Source organism: Taurulus bubalis, assembly GCF_910589615.1.
Source record: "Taurulus bubalis genome assembly, chromosome: 4".
NCBI lineage: Eukaryota > Metazoa > Chordata > Actinopteri > Perciformes > Cottidae > Taurulus > Taurulus bubalis.
Window position 1 is genome coordinate 24,827,430 of NC_136592.1, and position 14,165 is coordinate 24,841,594.

Consider the following 14,165-nt stretch of genomic DNA (forward strand, 5'->3'; position numbering starts at 1 on the left):
TTGTTTGAATTGTGTTTGTCTATTTTAATCTATCTGGGAGAAAGAATGTACTTTGGTGTATGTATGTGTGACCCCGCACTGTTCAAGTGTCTTTAGTCTCCGATAAGGAAAGACTTGATGGAGCTGAAAGGTCTCCTGATCTGCTTTTCTGCCACCAACCACCTCCAGCCTTATATTAATTAATCAAAAAACATATTTATTTACTGAATCAGACTCCTAATATGCAGTAGCTCTACTTGAAACGTTATATATCAGTGGTGACGGCAGCAGTCCTACAGTACAGCCACGGCTTCAAATTATATCCCTTGCTGACTCTCACTCTTTTCATGATATGTGTATGCTTTGATGTAAATGCTCAGCAGAATTGAGATGAAGTACGTTGCTCTTTATTGGACACTGAAGGCCAAGGCTTCAATGTGTTTACATCAATTAGTTAAATCCTCTAAAGATGCTAATGCAGATCATAATTATGGATCTCTCATTAATCACTCACACACACACACACACACACACACACACACACACACACACACACACACACACACACACACACACACACACACACACACACACACACACACACACACACATATGTTGAGTTTAAGAGAAATTTAACTGAATTATTACTGCCTGTGGAAATTGTGAATTACCTGCTGATATAATTTCAATGCATAGATGCATGTTAAAGAGATGAACAGCGATGTATCTCTCACTAAGTGCTTTTCTAGCAAAAGGGAGGCTGGTGTTTAAGTAACGGTAGGTCAGGATCCACGGTGTTAAAAGCTGTCTAGAACTAAATAATGCATGGGCAGCATTCTGATGATTTGTCATATTTTTCCGCACAATCAATATCTGTTCAGTTCATTGCAGTCCCGTCACTCATTATTCAAACTGTAATGTTGGTGAGCAGACACTTTTGTTGGTCTCTGACCTCAATGTGGCATTTATAGACTCATTTAAAAACCTGCTGTATATGTGTATGTATATGTGCACAGTAATTTAACTCTGGTTCTCAGAACTAACCCAGAATCAAGGATTTTTTATTGGGCCTAAATGTCTAATACAGATATGACTGCAGTGGAAATGGTCCTCTTCCTGGTTGAGATACTTATTGTGAGGATATTGGAAAAATATTTGGGCAGATGCTTGTTCTTAGGACCCAGGGGAATGTAGGTATGAATGTTTCAATACGTCATACCTGTGCATAGCCGTAACGACTGTTGTCGCTCTTCAGCAGGCAGCAACGTTTCATTTTCACAGCTAACAGCGAACGCAGTGGGTGGAGCTACTTAGCTGTCAGGGTAAGAGCTTCAGTCACATTGGTACATTTATAAAATTACACCGCCGAACTGCGTGCTGGGTAAGCTCGTCCGGTCAAACTCCGTCGCACCCTGACAGCAAGTAGCTCTGACCGCTGTGTTAGCTTTGAGTTGTGAAAAATAAATGTTGCTTCCTGCTGCAGAGCAGGCTATGCACCACTGGTATGTGAAGAATTCATACCATATGGTAATTTGAAACCGGTATACCGCACAGCCCTACTTGGATAGCTATCAATTATCAAACTTACAGAATTGTTTGGACATATAATATCCACAAAAAGTAAAACTTCTCAAAGTCCATATTAGTGTCTGGTATTGACAGTTTACCAGGGAGGAAATTATTGACAATTTTGGTAATCTCATGCTAATAAAAATGTATAATCCATCTAATCTAAGGTCAGAAAAACATTGTTGCACAATTCCCTTAAGACTTGCTGAGCACGTGTTTTGCATCTGGTGCCACAAGCAGAACACCTGCTTCCATACAAAAGAGTATGACATGCAACATGCACAACATTTGGAAAGTATAGAAATCAGTTAAACAATAATTGTCTGCCTTTCAGTTTTTATTGGTTCTTTAGATGAAGAGAGCCACGAGAAACTAGTGCAGCCGTTCTGCACTGGGGCACTGTCCAAGGTGCTGAATGCGTCCCTTCTGCTTAACAGTAACACTTTCAATGTGTATGTCTAAAATACAGTTTATACACACACACACACACACACACACACACACACACACACACACACACACTATTATTGTCCTTGTCAGGTATTTTTGCTCTAAATGAATCCAAAAAGCAGGTTAACAATGTCTTCTTTAACACACAACTATCATTTACTGACGAGGTGTAGAAGAAGAGAAATTGTCTGATGTGAAGTATTTCTTGAACAGTTGTCTTTGCCATCGATGAACTTTTTTATTATCTGATGTTCAGCTGCCCTTTACACCACAACTGAACAGATATAGTTTCATTAAAGTGAGGGTAAAACAAATACAAATAGCAGTTATAATTAAAAGAAACACGACTCAATTTCACTCCTTTCTTCTTCAATAGCGTGAAGCATTCTGGCAATTCTCATTTCATTTCATCTCATCTCTACAGTTTGAATAACTTTGAATAGTTTCATTTTTGCAGCTCTCTTCTTCCATTCTGAATTATATTGTGGCTTTGAGGTACACACTTTTATTCCCCGGTATTCAAATTGAGAGCAAACAAGTGCCGACCTTCTGGCAAAGGTGAGATGGATTGTAGGCAAGCCTCTTGTCTCTGTGCCTCAATCTCTTTATCCCTGGACTGAGCTGGCCCTGGCCCAGAGCCCGTTCCCAGGCTGTGTGTGTGTACCTTTATCCCCCCAGCAGGGAGTTATCTCTGGGTAGAGGGCTCACTACTGTTTTTACGTAAACAAAGACTTTGGAATGAAACAGGGAAAGCGTCATGGCCAAATCCCTTTGCCTGGCTGTCGACCACTGCTTCATGCCGGTTTCACCTCAGGCACCTTGTGGACACCACGCTGGTCTTGGTAATTAAGCAGCACAGACAGGCACCATGATTAAACTAAGTGACACCAGAGACTGGAGCAGGGCCACCACACAATGTGTTAGTCAGAGCCATCAATGGAGAATCAATCATCAATGAATCAATCATTGGATCAGATTCACCTCAACAGCAGATTATATGATTTGTACATCATATCATTTTAAAGACAATCTGACACACTCTGTTTCTTACACATTTCATAAAGAGTATTTCATTTCAGCTGGCTAGTGGCTATGGTAGTTATGACATGGAGCATAGGAGTAAGTCAGGTGATGTCTTCATAGGGCAACACAGGGCCTGTTGAGGGGAGGTCATGTGGACGGTCCATCCACAAAACATCACACTTTAACTGCTGTTGGTTTCCCGTTTCAAACCATGCATGCGAGGCTGTCAGAGCGTTCTGTCAGAAAAAAAAGAAGAAAAGGATAAATTTTTTTGTGTGTCAGCAGCTCAAGTGTAAGAAAGACACAATCTTCCTTCTGAGGACTGAGGTCGCATTTTGCCACTGTTAACTTTTGGAATCTATTTTCAACACTGGGTTATGACAGTGTACAAACACTGAACACAGACTTTTCAAAAAGGCAACAGGTCACAATAGACTCTACAACTGAAAACAATCTCTATATTAAAAAAAAGAAGAGAATATGTGTTTCAATGAGTTTCTGCTTACAACTGGAACAAAATGCCCAAAGATCTCGAATGTGCACTAAATGTAGTTCTAATTCAAGGTTAAAAAATATTTATATTTTAATTTGATATTGTTGTTTAATCTAGAGGACGTGTTGCACCCAACATAGACATAAAGCATTATCAGAATTATTATTTGGTCCTTTCCCTGGAGAAACATTGTTGCGAGATTCCCATGTGCAAATCAAGCATTAATGTGTAATACTTTATATAAGAACAATAAATCAACCCATCTCCGCTGCTAGAAAACAGTGATGTATACAGAATGTGACATGGGATCAGTCACACACAGTTTGTCGGCACAAAAATGTGAATTAGAATAATTTTGAAATGCAAATATCCCAAACGTACAGACTTAAACGTTAACTAGTAGCATATAGCTCTTTGCTGACATGGAAAAGCAGGATAAATAAATCTACGAGGACTAAATCTTCAAACATGAGCTTCATGCGCATGTTGAATTTTCTAATTTAAAATATCGCTTGACTTTTTGTGATACTGAAAAGGGATTTTGAGGTTTTGCCTGACAATAACAATATAGTATATATAAAATAATAAACCATCTCTATATATATATATATATATATATATACATATAAAAAACAACCACAGTCGTACACAGCTCTACTGAGTGAAGAAGCTGGGGGATAAGTTCCTTGCTCATGGGTACCTCGGTGTTGGTAATGAGGGAGTTGATCCAAATGTATTCTGCAAGCTTGCTTCTCTAACCTTTATGCCACTGCTGCCCATTGATGCAGCTCCTGTAGCAGCATCCATAACTCGGCCCATTGACGCGTCACTGTGGACATCGCCCAACCCTACCTGCCTGAGATGCACATTTTGATCAAATTAAGACAGTTGTTGGTTTTTGTTTTACAGAATTTCCTAGGTTTAATATTACATTTGACCTCAGCAATGATTTAATGATAAGCCCGGTCCCTCTACGTACATTACTACTGATCACTAATCAGCTATGACTACTGGTCATAGCTTTTCCCCTGTGAACTTTCTTATATGACTTCTATCGCCAACATGACCACTCAACACCCACACACACTGAACACGACTAGAATCCATGCGCACACACACACACACACACACACACACACACACACACACACACACACACACACACACACACACACACACACACACACACACACACACACACAGTGTTAGAGCGTTAGAAAGCAGTTCTGCCAGCTAGCATCCACTGAGAAAATTGTCCATGATTGACAGGCCTATGTGGGTACCATGGAAACCAAAGACGAAAAATTGAGCCAGTAACAAACATGGCTGACATGAGTGACTGCTAGTGGGGGCATTGTGTAGGTCTGTGTTCATGAGGAGAGGCACAGTGTGCTTTCAAAGCCTGGGGTTCCTGCTTGTTTGCTCATGTCTCTCTCTGTCTGTGTGTGTGTGTGTGTGTGTGTGTGTGAGAGAGAGCATGTAGCTGTGAAATGTTTATTTTCAATACTCCCCGTCTGTTCCTGTAACAGTGTCAGCTATATCCTGCTGTATTTAGTGGCCGTTTATGTGAGAATCTACTAGCAGCCATCTGTCATCTGCTATCTTTGCAACGAGGAAGCCAGCAGCACCTTTTTTCATTATGCATTCAAAGCACTTTTGTTTGCATTTTCCCTGTTGGTGATCAAACAAGTATGACGTCATAACTGAACATCCCATATCATGGGGTCTGAAAACAACAATGGGCTTGAATCAGACTACACACACAGCACACGCACACACACACACACACACACACACACACACACACACACACACACACACACACACACACACACACACACACAGATTACGATAAGCATGTTTGAGTTCCTCTAATAGAAACATACGGCACTAGATAATAAATAAAGGCAAGTCCGGGCTTGTTAGTGTCGGGGTGGTGTGTGCAAATATACGTGTGTGTGTGTGTGTGTGTGTGTGTGTGTGTGTGTGTGTGTATGAGAGTGACTGTTGGACCCGTTGTAACTGCCAGTGTTAAAGTAGAAGATGCAAATTATTTTTAGAAAGCTCTAAGAGCACCGCGTCCACCCGATGTTTGAACTGGTTATTGTTTATTTAAGCAATAAGGTACGAGAGGCAGTACTGTGTCGTGCAATAATGTGCTGTTCAAGGGAGTTGTTAGGCCCGACGCGCAGCGGACCGGCAAACCCTTGAACTGTACATTATTGTAGACACAGTACTGCCTCGAGTACCTTATTGCTTTTATAATACGGGTACCTGCGACTTTATAAATAGCAATAGTAAGCTCCCTTTCAGCACAAAATAGTTGTAGCCACCAAACCTTGTGTATCGCATTTCAGCAACAGAGAAAATAGTCCCGTACGTGTATGGCGGTTGCTATGCAACCGCCATACACGTATGGGACGCACATACGGGACTATAAAACTGACTGCCTGGCCGGTTGAAAGCAGGTGGAGGATGACACGCAGCCACCGATGTAAAGAAGTGCTCTCGCTGCTTCTATCCGTCTTTTCTCCGTCATTCCCCATGCTCATTTTATAAAAGTTGCCATTAAAAAAAAAAAAAAAATGACAATGGGACACTTTCAATAAAACAATATTTAATTTAAACATTAGGCCTAATTTAACATAAACGCTTCATAGGCACTGGGTATGTATATGTCGTGTCCGACAGCGGACCACGGACTGAACAGTATATATATATATATATATATATATATATATATATATATATATATATATATATATATATATATATATATGCTGTTTAAACTTAATAAACTAAAGTGACAGGTGACTTAGGTCTCGATAGACTAACATTAGGCTGTTGTTAACGTTTGTTTATGTTGATTTGGATATTTCCATTAATTGTGCAACCGTGGAAAACGTTTCTCATGTCCCCTTCCTCTCCGATGACATCGCTTCCGACCACTCTTGCTCTCTTTGCCGGTGGCTCAGTGGCGGAAGTGCCTTCTCCAGCCAGGATATTACTCCAACGCTGTCTTTCATTGAGATTTGGTGCCCAGTAGCTTTGAAGGGAGCTTTGGGATTTATGTCCACTCACTGACATGATTTCTCTTGCTTCCAACCCAGCATTAGAGCGAGTTTGCACCAAGGTGCTGTGCAGGCAGTGATTGGTGTAGATTGTTATGCCCGCCGCCTTGCATATCCTGGGCAACATTGTTGCGAGATAATTTACGCCCATTGGCTCCATTCTGTACCTGCGACAGAGAAAATTGTAATTATTATTAATGTGTGTTTAGGGTTGGCTGGCTAAAGCACATAAAGATTAGCCTACTAAAGCCAAGACCTACCAAATGTCATCCAAAGCGTTCGCGCTCTTCTTTGGGTGCAGGTAAAATGCAGGTGCGTTGGGGGGTAGGAGTGACAGATACTTTTCCAAGGAGGCGACAGGACAGCGAGGATTTCCTGGAAAAGAATACATGTAGCCACGCCGACTGTCCTTCTTGCGGTCCTGCGGATCTTTATGATTCTTTGTCTCCTCATTGAATGTCATGCTGGCATACTTCTGTCCATTCTCATCAGCGAAAACAGCGAACGACCCTGTGGTTAGCTGAAGGTTACCCTCCTTCCCTCGTCGTCCAAAGTGGAGTTGGATATCGAACCAGACTTTTCTAACTAGACCCTCTGGTGTGGTCAGATCCAGTGAGGCCTTTATTGTGGCTAGATCGCAGGCTGGTATGGATCCATGATGTTTTGTTTTGTCGTGTCCCTGTCGTCTCCGGGTTTTTATAACGCCAACGAAAACATTGTTTGCGGACGTGAACTCGCTGTCCTGCATTAAACACCAGCACCGACTCAACGGTGGATCATTTAGGTCTGCTGATCCCGTAGTGGTCACCCTTACCATTGCGCACCGTGCAATAGAAATGCCGCAGTATTTCGTTCATGTCTTTCGTTTTCCCCATCTCTTCACACCAGTTGGTGAAGCAGTTAATTGCCCACTTCGTTTGGCTGACGGTGTTTTTTTCGTTGCGCAACATTTCATAAGTCTCAATTTCTTGCATGTCTGTGGTCGCATGACGTCCACCTGAATTATCCTCTTCGGCTAACCACTCATCCAAAGTCATTCCCCCCAAAAGATCAAAGTTGACACGAAGCATGTTTGCCAACTGTCGAGCTTGAAATGACAACTAACGGTCGCACAATTTAAATCTACCCGTTATTTTAAGTGCGCACTGATATGGAACGCTCTAAATGTAAACAGGCTGTACAGTACTTTATGGCTGAATAAACTACACCTCGTGACTCACTCTCAACCAATCAGAAAGCTTGATTTGATCTACCCGTATTATAATAAGCAATAAGGTACGAGAGGCAGTACTGTGTCGTGCAATAATGTACTGTTCAAGGGAGTTGTTAGGCCCGGCGCGCAGCGGAGGGCCGACAAACCCTTGAACAGTACATTATTGTAGACACTGTACTGCCTCGAGTACCTTATTGCTTTTATAATATGGGTACCTGCGACTTTATAAATAGTAATAGTAAGCTCCCTTTCAGCACAAAATAGTTGTAGCCACCAAACCTTGTGTATCGCATTTCAGCAACAGAGAAAATAGTCCCGTACGTGTATGGCGGTTGCTATGCAACCGCCATACACGTATGGGACGCACATACGGGACTATAAAACTGACTGCCTGGTCGGTTGGAAGCAGGTGGAGGATGACACGCAGCCACCGATGTAAAGAAGTGCTCTTGCTGCTTCTGTCGGTCTTTTCTCCGTCATTTTTCTCCTCCATGATGTTTAGAGAACTTGCCTCGCGTCGGGAAATGACCGACGTAATTATCTCTCACTAGAAATTATCACGATTTTGTGGTCAAACCCTTTTCATTCCTCATCTCATTTTAGGGAGGAAGTGACGTTGTGTTGTCGTTCGTTATGCTAGTGTGGGGGATGCTAAGTGAGCTTGTTAGCTGTTCCATTTGAGCTAACGTTGCTGTTAGTGAAGAGCCCCGTTGCAATACTGTGAACACTCAAGCAATACACCTGCAAGTTAAGGAAACCAACGTCTGCGGGTCGTTACTGCGGACGTTACAATATCAAAGTTTACACGAACATGTTTGGTAACTGTCAAGCTTGAAATGACAACTAACGGTCGCGCAATTTAAATCTACCTGTTATTTTTAAGTGCGCACTGATATGGAACGCTCTAAATGTAAACAGGCTATACAGTACTTTATGGCTGAATAAACTACACCTCGTGACTCACTCTCAACCAATCAGAATGCTTGATTTGATCTACCCGTATTATAATGTTCATTAAAGGCAACACTGAGATCATGATGTGCAGCTGTAGCAAATCCCAACAGAGTCAGAGAGCTGTTGGTCGTAGTTTGTGATTGTATAGGTGAAGCAGGAGCAGAGCATATGTGTGATGGCAATGTTTTCATGGAAAGAGCACCGAGATGATAAGATAAGCTGGGAAAGAACAATGTCTTTATCACCCACACTTATTTTCCCAACAGCAGGTGCCAGAAAAGTAAAAATAGGGAAGTTAGACTAGATTTGAATATAATATGTATTCACCCGTTTGATGCCATTCAACAGGTGGAAGTCAACTAGTTTATTACTATTATACTGCTCTCTTCGGGGAGTTAGGGAATTCCACCATCTGTTCTCCTGGCAGTTTAGACAACGAGGACAACACATACTTCGCCTATTTTACTGATCTTGATAGCAGAGAAGGTTAAACGCAGGTGTTTTTTATATCTGTAGTTTGAGTAATTATCCATTTGGTTTGAACTCTGACTTATTACAAACAAACCAGGAACTGAAAACATGAAGTCATACGAACTGACAGGTTGGACGTGGACCCACATGGGGAAATCACTCTCAGGTGACTGACAGCGGGTCATGAAGGTTATTCATGATTTCCAGAGTCACAAAGAACTCCCATGGACATAATTGATTATGACGTTAATAGCCGAGATTGTAAGTGGACCTCATGTGTCATAAATAGTGTTCGACGTGTAGAAGCAGGAGGAAAAAGAGGCGTCTTGTATAATTTCCACAAGGAATGGTTACCATGGGAGTACTACATCTGAAACACTTGGCGAAGGACACGGGCTCAAGGAACCATTCATTCTTTTTCACTTTCTGATCTGGAAAACATACACACCCTCAAATGGTGAATACAACTGGGCATTAAAACTGACAAAGACGGAGCACTTTGCATCTCCTGAGTTCTTTTTCTATTTCTCCGGGGTTTGGCGGAGGTTATTCTGCCGCGTGTATGCCTTACATCTCAAGGTGACAAGGAAATCCCAAAACCACTTACTTTAAAGCCGTAATATCACATCCTCTCTTCACGTCTCATGGTTTGGATGCACAAAAAGATCACGTTCAATTTGACTTTAATTCATCAAGCTGTATTACTCCAATCCCGGGTCAGAAATCACACTTTTCCCTTGATTCCCTTTTGGCATCTTCAGAAATCTCTTCTACTTTTCCCCCTGACTGCTCTTGTTAAATTAAGTATGATGGCTCAGTGTGAGTGCAGAGCAAAAAGGAAAAGAATTGAACTGTCACTCAACTTCCACTTCTTTGCTGAAGAGTGCTTCAAGCGTGCGCATTCGCGTGCATGTGTGTCTTCACAAATCTGTGAGAGCTCAGAAACACGTGTGAGAATGCCTCTGCAGTGGTCTGTGATCAACAGTAAAAGAGCAGCACACACTAAATAATGACTGGTTGACCTGACATCCTGTAAACAAAGGCTAGATTTGGGATTGTACACACACAGAGGACCTCGCATTGTGCCTCTGCAGCTAAAGAAAATCCTCTCAGCTGCTAATCACTCACAGACAGGCTGCATGTCTGCCGGCGCTTTCATCCACATTGCAGGACGCCGCTGACAAGGGGTTGACTGGGAACAAAGAGGATACGATCTGCTCGCTCTACGTGACAAATTCTCAGCCCAGACACTGGACAGAGAATATCCACCATTTGGTGAGAACACTCCGTCTCTGGTCTGCACTGCATCTGTTTTTTCAATCGTCTGCTGACTCCTCTTGTCTACAAAGTGAGAGACAGAATGAATCATCCGGGGGGATTACTTTCCTCTCCACAAAATGCAAGAAATATTCATTCTTTTGTATACTGCATCATTCATGCAACTGTGATGCTGTCGGATGAACGTCTCATATCTCCATAGTTGTCAGAGCAGCATAATTTTCTTTTGCATTATTCAGATAATACAGTGGGGGATTAAATGATGACCAGCATGTGTGGTTTCATTCAATTGAAGGGAAAACATGAGAAACGTCAAGGCCAATTTGTTACAACACATGTTAGCCCTTAGTCACGATATAGTGGAAGTGTCCGAGTGTTATTAATATAAATACAGTGAGATTATGGTCTAAAATAGCTATTACAGTAAGGTCACTTGTGTGATCAGGCTACAGAGCCACAGCTTGGTGGGAGGTTCATTGCGTTTAAAAATGATCAACAGGCCAGAAAATGTAGGCTGTCATTGTCTATCCTAAAGATACAATATATATATATATATATATATATATATATATATATATATATATATATATATATATATATATATATTTTTTTCTCCATATATTGTCAAAACCCGAAATGAACACGGTAATAGATAGATCTAATATGTATATATATGTATATATATATATATATATATATATATATATATATATATATATACATGTATATATATATATATATACATGTATATATATATAACTAAGTATATGTATATACATATATATTTAGTTATATATTTAAAACATGTGGTAGAATCGAGGTGAAGGTAAGGTAGAGCACCAGCGTCTCAGTCTCAATTTTGTTTGGTGTTTGTGTGAAGATTTGGATAGTGTGTGTTTGTGTGTGTGTGTGTGTGTGTGTGTGTGTGTGTGTGTGTGTGTGTGTGTGTGTGTGTGTGTGTGTGTGTGTGTGTGTGTGAGAGAGAGTGAGTGAGTGAGAGTGTGTGTGTGTGTGTGTGAGCGAGAGTGAGTGAGAGTGTGTGTGAGAGTGTAAGAGAGAGAGAGAGAGAGAGAGAGAGAGAGAGAGAGAGAGAGAGTATGTGAGAGAGAGAGAGTTACATATCTTCCTAAATTTAGGGGACTTGTATCAAGGAGATATTCTGCGGATCAAAGCAATCGCTCTCATTGCGATGGCCTCAGCGACAGCAACACAAACATTTAGAGAGGCGTGCCGATGTCTCCAAACGTCCACATTCCACTTCTCATCAGGCGTGCAAGACATGAGAAGATGTGTCTGGCGTGAATCCTTAATCTGAGGGTAAAATAATCTGCCTCAGAATGTAATAATTCACATGGTATGTCTTTTGATTTGGATTAGCGGCCTCAATCCTCTTAGCCCGGCAGCTCAGAAGAACTTCTCAGTGACAAGTTCACAAGTCCACATAGCTTGCATAGACTCCCTCACTTGGCCATTAACTCTCACAGCTTAAAGGTAATCTTCTTATATCTGGCTCCGACAGTGTTTTCGCATACATCTTGTGATATGGTAAACAAGTCGGCGATGACACTGTGTGCGGTGGGTCAATGTTGTCTTGTTTCAGTTTGATGCTTTCTCGCTGAGCAAAAACATCTCGGCACGCACTACTTATTCTCTCTTCTTATGCCACCCTCTATAAGTTGTCACAGGGATCAGTGACACTCAGGATCACTAGCACGTGGGAAACACTTTACACTTTAATACCCAAGAAACAGAACCCGGCGAAGGTTGAGTCCACCCGTAATGCTGGTTTGTACTTAGAGGGGAGAGAGCTCCATTTATAAAAACAAAGTCTGTCACAGCTCTTGCCTTCTGCCATCTTTTAACATGATCCAGTGCTATCAAATAACTTGCACTAAGACAGGGGGAAAAAAATAACCCTGAATCATTTAAATCCTCGACTCAATATTCTTTATCTTTATCCTTTAAGGTTCTTTATAATTTAATAAACAGGATTAAAGTCATTGGGTAGAACAGAGCTAAGCGAGGCTCGTTCCACATTTTCTGTTTTAGCCTGCACTCCGCATACTGAGTCTTATTAAGCCTTTGCAAGATTACAGGGCCTTAATCTCCGGGAACACATGTTGTGAAGAATAAAAGCAATTTTATTTGGGAAACCAGAGTCCAAGTTTAGCAGGAAATGAGCTTTCTCCATAATCTCATCTTTTTTTTTCCCCCTGAGTAAATGAAAAGTCCCCTGTTACAGAACTGAGCTCTCTATGAGTGTGTGTGTGTGTGTTGAAGAATTAACAGTGTATTGTGTGCAGTATGAATGTGTACCCCCTCCCTCTACACTCTCAGACACACACACACACACACACATGCGCACACACACAACGTGCTCGCCAGTTCAGAAATACCACAGCAGTACCAGGTTTTACCCACCGAGCCGACTTTGATTTCTGAGAAAATGTAAATCCACCTGTTTCAGAGCAGTCGGGTTTTCAGACAAATGTATTTATTGTTACCCCCCAGACACCACAACCACCTCGCTCCACTCCCCCCCTTCATTCCCCGTGAATTCTATGCAGATTGCTGGCCCATGCTTACTGCACTTTGCAGAGAAAGCTTCGTAAAGATGATGATAAGCTAAAGCTCTAAATCCCAGACTTAGCTTTCTTATCGAAAGCTGCAGGAGCGAATGGAGCGCTTTAATAGAAGATGTGTGCATTGCAGTGTGTGTGCGTGCGCGCATGCACGTGTGTGTGTGTGTTGTCTGGGTTGTAAATGCAAATGCATTAACACTCCTTTTTCCTCCACACTGGCACCATTTCGTAAGCGCTGCATAGGCCCTGTTAAGCCTAAACCCTTTTCTAAAGAATTAAGACACTCAGCTCTAATACATTTGATTGACGATGCACTGTCATCCTGCTGTCAGTGGTGGTATTTCAGAATGCAGAAATCCATTGCACAAAGATTTAAATTAGTGTTGTTTATCACATACAATGTTGAGCTCAGCAGCGTATCTGTTGTAATGTCCTTTAACCAAGATATCATTCCACATTATATGAAGAAAAGGCCTGAATGTGTTTCAGCTCACGCTGAGAGATTACATTTCACAGTCTTCCTCAGTGAGAGCGTCCTCACTGCACCTCAACCACTTGTGGTGATGCAACGAATAATTGTCCTCACATATTAAAGGCGGAAGTAGCTTTTAGTTGTTAAAACACCATAAAACCATGTGTGGAGGAGGGCCACTGTCAATTACCTTTAGAATATTTTATCGTTTCCCACAATTTGTTGATGAAAAGTGACCCAAATGCAGGGAAGGCTAAAGTTATCTTATATCAATAATCAGTACACATCTGCTTTAAATTCATTTAAAATATGGCCAGTGTGATGGACTCACTGTGTTTAACGCACAGTAGAAAGCGGATAAAGTCCGGTTCACCGTCAGTGTGAATTGATAACATCATAATATTGAGAAAAGGTGATGGCTTTTCACAGGTACACTCTTCTAAATGTAATAATGTGTATCCTTATTTATATCCATAGATATCTTTCTCTTTTCTGTGATGTTTTTTTAGATAAGGCAGAAGTGTTTTTTTTTACCTCACCCGCACATTTGATTTCTATTTACATTTGTGCAAATAAACAAAAACATCAACTTGTTAATGTCACACACTGA